The 9527-nt window shown below is 53.6% G+C and overlaps 1 pseudogene; it reads right to left on the bottom strand.

Annotated features, from left to right (window-relative positions):
- Window positions 1-3334: 3334 nt before the first annotated feature.
- Window positions 3335-7148, bottom strand: LOC119444493 (uncharacterized; annotated as a pseudogene).
- Between the last annotated feature and the right edge of the window lie 2379 nt (window positions 7149-9527).

The following is a 9527-nucleotide window of genomic DNA, read 5'->3' on the forward strand; positions in this document are numbered from 1 at the left end:
CTCGCCTTACCAGGGATGACACGCCGTTTGCCTGAACGAATGAGCAACAAGCGGCCTTCTCTGAACTACGCCAACGGCTGCGACGCTATCGAACTGTGAAAGCCGTCAGCAGAGACCATCGAACATAATAGACGTGCTTATAGACGGTGTTCGCGCATCTGCCCTTATAGACACTAGAGCCGCCGTATCCGTTACGAACGCCAAACGTAGCCGTTTCCTACCAAAAATGACGACGCAACTATCGGGGCTATCCCTTCGTACGGCTAGCGCCCAAAGTATTCACCCAACAACAGTCTACACAGCTCGCGTCGTCATTCAGGACGCCATGTATGCCGTCGAATTCATCATCATTCCTGCATGCTCGCACGACATCATCTTGGGATGTGATTTTCTCTCCCGCCACAACGCCGTCATTCATTGCACACCCGCCGAAATAGAACTGTCGCCGTTCTCAGAGATGACGCCGGCAGGCAGACCATCGCTTTCGAACAAGATAATCGTCACAGACGATACCCAAGTGCCTCCGAACGCGTCAGCCGCTGTGTCAGTGTACTGCGACGGTCTCCGCGACACAATTCCACTCCTTTCGCCATCTGACCGCGTTCGCACTAATAAAGGATTGTTGGTGCCCTTTGCGACAGTGCAAATCACTCACGGTGACAGCGCTGTTTTTGTTAGCAATCCATCCCATAAACTGTCACATTGCTGCGAGGGGAATGTCTCTGCAGAGTGGAACGCCTCGGAGACGCACAAGTTGTCGACGCACCCGATGACATGCACTGGCCCAGCTCCTGTACGCTCAGTGCTGTTTCGAGGTCAGATTCATCGCCCGAAGATTTATTTGGCTCCTCCATCGATGAAAACCTTACGCCGATACAGAGTTCACAACTTCTGTGCCTGTTGGAAGAATTTCGCCCATCTTTCGATGTCGCGCATACTTCCCTGGGGCGCACGTCCACTGTCACGCATGGCATCGACATTGGGTCCCAACCGCCACTGGCAACGTCCTTATCGCGTATCTCCTGCATAGCGTCGTGTAATTAACGAGCAAGTCGACGACATGCTTCGATGGGATGTTATTCAACCATCAAACAGTCCCTGGGCATCTCCGATCGTTCTTGTTGCGAAGAACGACCGTTCCGTACGGTGCTGCGCGGACTAACGACGGCTCAACAAGATAACCCGCAAGAACGTCTATCCGCTGCCACGAGTAGACGACGCGATTGACAGCCTCCAAGGAGCTGAATTCTTTTCATCGCTCGATTTGCGCTCAGGGTACTTGCAAGTCCCTATCGCTGAGGCCGCTCGACCGAAGACAGCCTTCGTCACGCCCGACGGCTTGTACGAATTCAACGTCATGCAGTTCGGACTGTGTAATGCACCCGCGACATTTGAGCGCATGATGGATACCGTCTTGCGCAACCTGAAACGGCACACGTGCTTGTGCTACCTCGACGACGTCGTCGTTTTCGCTCCGGACTTCTCCACGCATCTTCAAGGCCTCCAGCATGTTTGGACGCGTTTGAGCAACGCCGGCCTACAGTTGAACCGAAAGAAGTGCCGATTGGCAGCACGGCAGCTGGCAATACTGATCTAGGTCATGTCCAAGGATGGCATTCTCCCAGATCCAGCCAAGCTTTGGGCCGTAGCCGAGTTCCCCAGACCTTCGTCCGCCAAATAACTACGCAGTGTTGTAGGACCTTGTTCCTACTTTCGACATTTCATTCGATACTTCGCCACTACTATATCGCCACTGACGAAGCTCGTTGGCAGTAAAGGGCCCCTCGACTCGTGGTCGTCAGTGTGCGAGGACGCGTTCGCAAAGCTCCGTCGTTTGTTGACGTCACCATCCATACTACGCCACTATGGCCCTACGGCCCCTACAGAGGTACACACGGACGCCAGCGGTGTTGGCCTTGGCGCTGTCCTTGCGCAGCGCAAGCCAGGGTTCCCTTAATATGTCGTGGCGTATGCAAGTCGTACGCCTACTGAAGCCAAGGCCAACTACACCGTCTCCGAAAAAGAATGCCTGGCGATCATCTAGGCCCTTACGAAGTTTCGCCCTTATTTGTATGGCCGCCCGTTCGATGTCGTTACTGACCACCATGCACTATGCTGGCTGTCGTTATTGAAGGATCCCTCAGGCCGTCTCGCCGGTTTGGCAATTCGTCTGCAGGACTACGACATCCGCGTGCTCTACGGCAACGGACGCCAACATGCCGACGCCCTCTAGCACTCCCCTTACCCGATGACAACATCCGCTGCTCAGGAACTCAACTGGCCGTTTCTTCCATCGACCTTCACACCATCGCTACACAACAGCGCAATGACCAATGGATTGTCTCGCTGATAGACGTGCTCACTGATCCGTCGGCAACACCACCCACTCGCGCATTGAGCCGTCAAGTCCACCATTTCGCCATTCGCGACGAGCTACTTCACCCACGCAATTGCAGCGCCGACGGCCGCCAGTGGTTACTGGTAGTACCTTGCAGTCTCCGTTCTAAAATATGGGAATCGTTCCACTCTGATCCGCAGTGTGCACACTCTGGGCTATACAAAACTTACCACCGAATTCGACAACAGTACTTTTGGCGGGGAATGTACCGGTACGTGCAGAAATTTGTTCGCTCCTGCCTCGATTGTCTGCGCCGGAAATCTGCGCCGAACTTTCACCAGCAAGTCTACAACCTTTACCTTGTCCTAACCGGCCGTTTGGGCGCGTTGGCATCGATTTATACGGACCTCTTCCTCTGACGTCGTCTGGTAACCGCTGGGCCATCGTCGCTGTTGACCATCTCACGCGATACGCCGAAACTGCCGCCCTTCCAGTGGCTACAGCACGAGATGTTGCCTCCTTCCTGCTCCTCCGATTCATACTGCGTCATGGTCCACCCCAGGAGCTACTCAGCCATCGAGGCCGTGTCTTCTTGTCGGAAGTCGTCGAAACCATTCTCAAAGAGTGTCACGTCGTTCAGCGCAAAACTACTGCTTACCACCCACAGACAACCGGTCTCACAGAGCGATTTCACCACACGCTCGGCGACATGCTCTCAATGTACATCGCCACCAACCACACAAATTGGGATGCCATTCTGCCCTTCACCACCTATGAAATGACGCAACACAGTAGCGACAAGAATACTGAACGCTTTATTGCTCTGCACTCGAGCTTTAAGTAAGTCAAAAGCACGTGAGTAGCGACACCCGCTGCGGCCGAGCATATCGCTTCTTGCTAGTAGCTGATAAGGAACTCGGGCGCAAAATTGTGCTTTATCGACGATGCTGCATCTCTTCCCCCTTCAAAACCCAGTCGCTCCGGCGGGCGTCTTGGTCATGTTGAGCGGCGAAGTAGCTTTGGGCCCGCTTCCGATGCACTCGTTTGCGGAGTCTCTGCGGCCGGCTGGGGGGTTGCTGGGCTGTAGTGCGCCGTTGGACTTGCTTCTCCAGTATTCTCGGCCAGCTGTGTTCCCGCTGGACTGCAGCCGAGCGTTGTGGCATTCTCCTTTTGCGCTGTCGCTTCCGCTAGCCGTGTCCTCAACTGATCCACATGACGGCGATGTGTTCCCAGGGGTGTCTCCAGCCTTACCATGCGATTCCCTTCCGTTCCTATCACCGTCCCTGGTAGCCATTTTCGCCCTCGCTGAAATTGGCGGGTCCAGATGCGCTTTTCAGGTGGGAACAAGTGGTTGTGTATTGGCCGACGGAAACTGTTTCCGGATCGCGTCAGCCTCTGCAGGTACCTCGCCATCTGGGAAGTGGGCAGACAGCCTTGTCCGGGGCTGGAATCCAAAGAGCAGTTGTGCGGGTGATTTACCACTCTCGAGAGGCGTCGATCTGTAACGGAACAGAAAACGGGACAGCTTTTCCTGTAATGTGCCGCGTTTGTTTTTCTTGAGACCCTCTTTTATTGTTCGCACAGCCCGCTCCGCTAATCCATTTGATTGTGGATGGTACGGTGCCGTCCTGAGGTGGCGTATGCAATTTTCCTGCAAAAACTTTGCCATTGCTCCGCTCGAGAACTGGGGACGATTGTCAGACACCACACACTGCGGAATACCAAAACGGGCGAAACTTTCTCTGAGCAGCTGAACAGTTGTGTCTGTCGTCGCTGTTTTCACAGGCCTTGCTTCTATCCACTTGGTTTCCGCGTCAACTAGGATGAAAATTAGGTAAACATCAACAGGGCCTGCAAAATCCATATGCAATCGGTACTGCCGCTTTCCCGTCTTGGGCCACGGCGAAGGAACTTGCGCCGCAGGCATCGACCAACACTGCACGCACTGGCGGCAGCCTTTCACCAACTTTTCAATGTCATTGTCCAATCCGGGGTACCAAATAACATACGCGCAAGCCTCTTCATGGCCCCGATGCCTGGGTGCGTATCGTGCAGCTCGTTCAATAAGCACTGTCGGGCTGTCTCCGGCACGAACACACGATGACCCCAGTAAATGAGGCTATGGCTCACGACGAGCTCGCATCGGCGGGTGAAGTACGGAACCATAAGCTGCTGCGCCTTGCAAGATGTGATGGCCAGCCACGCTCGATCCATTCCCGGCCTTGCCGAAGTGTGCCGTCCTCCTGGGTCAGAGCAATCATTTGTTCAGATGGAAGGACACTTGCATCTAAACCCTGCGTGTAGAGCACATATTCCATCACAACTTGACTTCCGCGTTCATGATCCCCTGGCAAAGGCAAGCGACTGAGAGCGTCCGCGTTACCATTCTGCAGTCCTTTGCGGTATTCGAGATTGTATTGGTACGCTGATATAAGGAGCGCCCAACACTGAATTCGAGCTGCCGCCATCTGCGGAATCGGTTTGTCTGGGTGGAAGAGCCCGCTGAGTGGCTTGTGATCCGTTACTAACGTGAAACGGTTGCCGAGCAGGAAATCGCGAAACTTAGAAATTCCAAACACCAAGGCGAGCGCTTCTTTCTCTATTTGCGAATAAATGCGTTCTGCTGACGTCAGCGTTCTTGAACGAAATGCTATCGGATGGTCCACGCCCTCTATGCGGTGAGATAATACTGCGCCTAAACCGTCTGATGAAGCGTCACACTCTAGCCGCAATTCCTTCTGCGGATCGTAGTGAACCAGAAAATTTGCCTTTAACAAGGCACGCTTTGCTTCCTCAAAAGGTCTTTCCTGCTCTTCTTTCCAGTTCCAGCGTTCGCCTTTCGCCACCAACCGATAGAGCGGAGCCAGTGTCGTAGCCAAATTAGGCAAAAACTTTGAGTAATAGGCTATTAGCCCTAGAAACGACCTAAGTTGGCTCACCGACTCTGGTTTTGGTGCAGCTGTTATGGCCTCGAGGTTGTCATGCAGCGGGTGAAGGCCGGTTGCATCAATCTTGTGCCCCAGAAACTGCACTTCTTTCTCTCGGAACCTCCATTTGGCTTTGTTCAGCTCGAGGCCACTGTCCCGCAGTCTCTGCAACACTTGTCGAAGCGTCGACGTGTCATGCTGTTTCTCGGCGATTATGATGTCGTCCAAGTATACGCGCACTCGTGATAAGCCCCGCAATAACGACTCAATGCTCCGCTGGAACAGTGCGGGAGCAGAGGAGATGCCGAAGGCTAATCGGTTGTGCGAGTATAAGCCCTGGTGCGTGTTGATGACGGCCATCTTTTTAGCGTCATCGTCAAGCGGGAGCTGGTTATAAGCATTCCGCAAGTCCAGTGTAGTGAATACTTCTCCCCCGTAGAGCGCAGCAAAAATGTCATCCACCTTTGGCAAAGGGTACTGCTCCAGGTGAGTGGCGGGGTTCACGGTGAGTTTAAAATCGCCACACAGCCTGATGTCCCCATTCTTCTTCACCACTGGTACAACAGGCGCAGCCCAATCGGAAACACTCACCGGCGACAGAACGCCTTGCTGAACGAGGCGGTCAATTTCAGCGGACACGGCTTTGCGAAGCGCGAACGGCACCGAACGAGCCCTCAAAAAACGTGGCACCGCCCCTTCTTTCTAGTGCAGCTTCACGGGCGGACCTTTGCAACACCCCAGCCGGTCTTCAAACAAGTCTGAGAACTCATCAAGCAGCTCTTTTAGGCCGTCTTCAGACTGCAGCGCATAAACGCCTGGTAGAGCCTGTTCTTCGAAGAGTGACAAGCCGGCGTAGCGGAAAGCTTGAATTGTGTTTCGACCGCACAGTAGTGGTCCGTCACAGTCGACTACCACGAGCGAACTGTTCACTTGCGTCTTGCCGTGCTCCACACTCATGGCGACTCGGACGACCACTGGAAGAGGCCCCAAGAAGCAGGCCAATCGAAGTGGTGTTTTTTCTAGCCTAGGCCACCACTTACGGTGCCTCTTAGACATTTTTTGGAATAACACTGACGGATGACCCTGTGTCGATCAGCATCCGTAATGTCCTGCCACCCCAGACGAAGTTTTGTTCCATTGGTCGCGTCCTCGCCTGGTCAGCATTGTTATGGGTAGATAGGGCGAAAAGCATTTCTTCCCCGCTGTCTTCCCTATCGGACAGTTCGTTGAGCGCGTATGATCCCTCTTGGTTGGTGCGCCGGCGCTGGCACATTCTCGCTAAGTGTCCTCTAGTGCCGCATTTCCTGTACACCTTCCCGACATGTTGGCATTCGTGTGCCGAGTGACTTGAGCCGCATCTCCAGCACGAAGGGCGTTGGTCTCGTCTATCGTACCCGCTGTCAGTATTTCGTCCGCTGCCACGACGCCGTTGAACGAAAAGGACATTGCGAGCGTCTTTCTCGCCGTCGGCATTCCTCATGGAACGGACGTTACTGTCAGCCGTTTCTGAAGACATTGAGAATTCCTCAGCTTACTGCTGAGTCAGCTTCCTTTGTGTCAGCAGGAAGCGCCTGGCGTCGTCGTCCTGGATACCACAGACTATCCGGTCTCGTAACATTCTGTCCAGAAAACTGCCGAAGTTGCAATGTTTCGCAAGACGTCGTAAGTCGGCCACAAAGTCTTTAACTGTCTCGCCGTCTTCTTGCTTCAGCATGAAAAATGCGTGACTTGCCGCTGTCTCGTTCACTTGTGGGCTGTAGTGCTCTTCTAACACCTTCACAACTTCGTCGTACTCTAAGCTGTTCACGGGCGTTGACGGGCATCGTCCCTGAAGAACTCGAACTACGTTGTCACTCAGCGATGCTACCAAAAGTGCCCGTCGCTTCGATGAGTCCTTAATATTGAAACGTGGCAAAAAGGAGATAGAAGAGGAGGAGAACGAAGAACTCAGCAGCAGCCACGGCTACATTTCGGTGGCGACATCGTGGCAACATCGTGGCAACCTCTCATCCATCCTAGTCTTCACCTGTGAATAAACATCGATCATCCGTAACAGTTTTTGGTGGAAGGTGCTGGGTACCCCCGACCACCACGCAACACGGCCAACGCGGTTCTCCAACCTCCTGACCTGCGTCGAAGCCGCCGAATCGCTGGATTGCCCACATTACTTCCGGTGTCTCAGATGTCCCACACCGAAGCCAACACTCGCACGGAACCAGCGGCATCTTCGACCCAAATGATGGCTAGTCCGTGGCAGCGCCCACATCTGGTAGAGCCTCACACATTCGGAGGGAAGCCCGGCGAGGACGTCGAAGAATGGCTTAACCACTACGAACGGGTGAGCAAACACTATCGATGGGACAGCGTAACGCGACTCTCCAAGGTAGTCTTCTTTCTGATGGACACGGCGCTCGTGTGGTTCGATAATCACGAGGAAACTGACAACGTGGGATCGTTTCACGTCCGAAATCAAGGAGTGTTTCGGTGATTCAATCGCAAAGAAGAAACAGGCCGAGCAAACGCTCCTTCATAGAGCTCAAGTTCCGGGCGACACGTGCACGACCTACATCGAAAACGTACTCAAGCTATGCAGGACGGCCAATCCTCGTATGCGAGAGGAGGACAAAGTTGGCCATTTGCTGAAGGGAATCGCGGAGGACGTTTACAACTTCCTCATTGGTAGAGAGAACCTTGGCTCAGTCACCGAAGTAATACGTCATTGCCGTACCTTTGAGGCTCTCAAACTGCGCCGCATAATCCCGAAGTTTGGCTGGCTAGCAAACGTCACAACTGTTGCAAGCATTGAAGACGACATCCCATCAGTCGATATCGCGACGACCATTAGACAGATGGTCAGAGAGGAGCTACGTCGTTGCACGGAATTGAACAATGAGGTCCGTGATAGTCAACATCTGTACAATCCTCCACCAGCTCCCCTTTCCATCGCTGCAAGGACTGTCGAGGAGTACCGCTCGAGAAGGCCAATGAGAACGCCACAAAAGTACCACCGGGAAACCGGCAACGGGCATGCTGAGGGATATGCCCGTTGCTCAGCAACGGCCTACTCGGAGCCACGGACATACCCATCCTACCCGAACGTTAGCCGCGAGCCTCCCGTGTGTTATACCTGCGGTGTCACAGGACACATCTCTCGATTATGTCGTCAAGGTCGTTGGGCACCGAGGTGGTACGAGTCACACCCAACGTCCTATGGCACTGAGCGTCCTAACGTCGACAATTCCTGGCCTCAACGCTCCTTTACTTCGTCGACGACCTTCCCCATCAACAGGCCTCGACTGAATCAGCGCAGCGACTCGCCCGTTTCAGACCGCAGTCTCGCTCCACCTGCTTCACGTCAACGTCGCTCTCCTTCACCGTGGCGACGTTCATTCTCACCACCGCCGTCGGGAAACTAGACTGCGCAGCCGATGGAGGTGAGGTCGCGAGACTCGACACGACACTGATACCTCCACCGGTTACAATGCTCAGAAACAAAGTGGAAGTGACAATTGATGGTATATGTACAATGGCATTGGTGGACACCGGGGCTATGATATCTGTTGAGTCTTTCTTTCAAGAACCGGCTTCGACGCAAAGCGATGTTTTCCCTCGACACGTATGCTAAATTCCGCGGAGTAAGCGGTGAAATATTCTGTCCCCTTGGTGTTTGTGCCGTGAATGTGTTATTGGCGGACAAGTGTTATTTAACCGAGTTTATGGTTTCGGAACGCTGCACGCACGACGTTATATTAGGGATAGACTTTCTGCAAACCTGCGGGGCTTCAGTCAATTGTGGTGCCGGCGAGCTTTCGATAAATAGCGGAAAATCTGCTGACGGATCTTGCTTGTCAAGATCCGTCATTATCAGACCTCGTGAATCAACAACCCGCTGGACAAAAAACGTTTGCCGTTGCTGAGGGAGTGACGCTGCCTCCGTGGTCTTTAGCGCCGATATCCGTCATCGCATCTTGTACAGACGCTTCATTTGACGCCGTGGTACAAACCTTTGGCGACGCTTGTGGGAAGAACCTACTGGTACCCAACAGTATTGTATCTGTGAGCAATGGTAGCAGGTTTGTGTGGACATTAAATTGTTCTGCCGTCCCTGTGCGTGTTCCCGAACACATGAAGATTGCTGTCTTCGACAACGTCACATGCTGCTCATCGATGGTCGTCAGGGACGAGGATTCCACTGAAGGACGAGCCACTTGCCCTTACGAGCAGAAAATTCTACGCATGGTCAGCAAGTATTTGTCTTCACG

The sequence above is a fragment of the Dermacentor silvarum genome, chromosome 3, assembly GCF_013339745.2.
Source record: "Dermacentor silvarum isolate Dsil-2018 chromosome 3, BIME_Dsil_1.4, whole genome shotgun sequence".
Lineage (NCBI taxonomy): Eukaryota > Metazoa > Arthropoda > Arachnida > Ixodida > Ixodidae > Dermacentor > Dermacentor silvarum.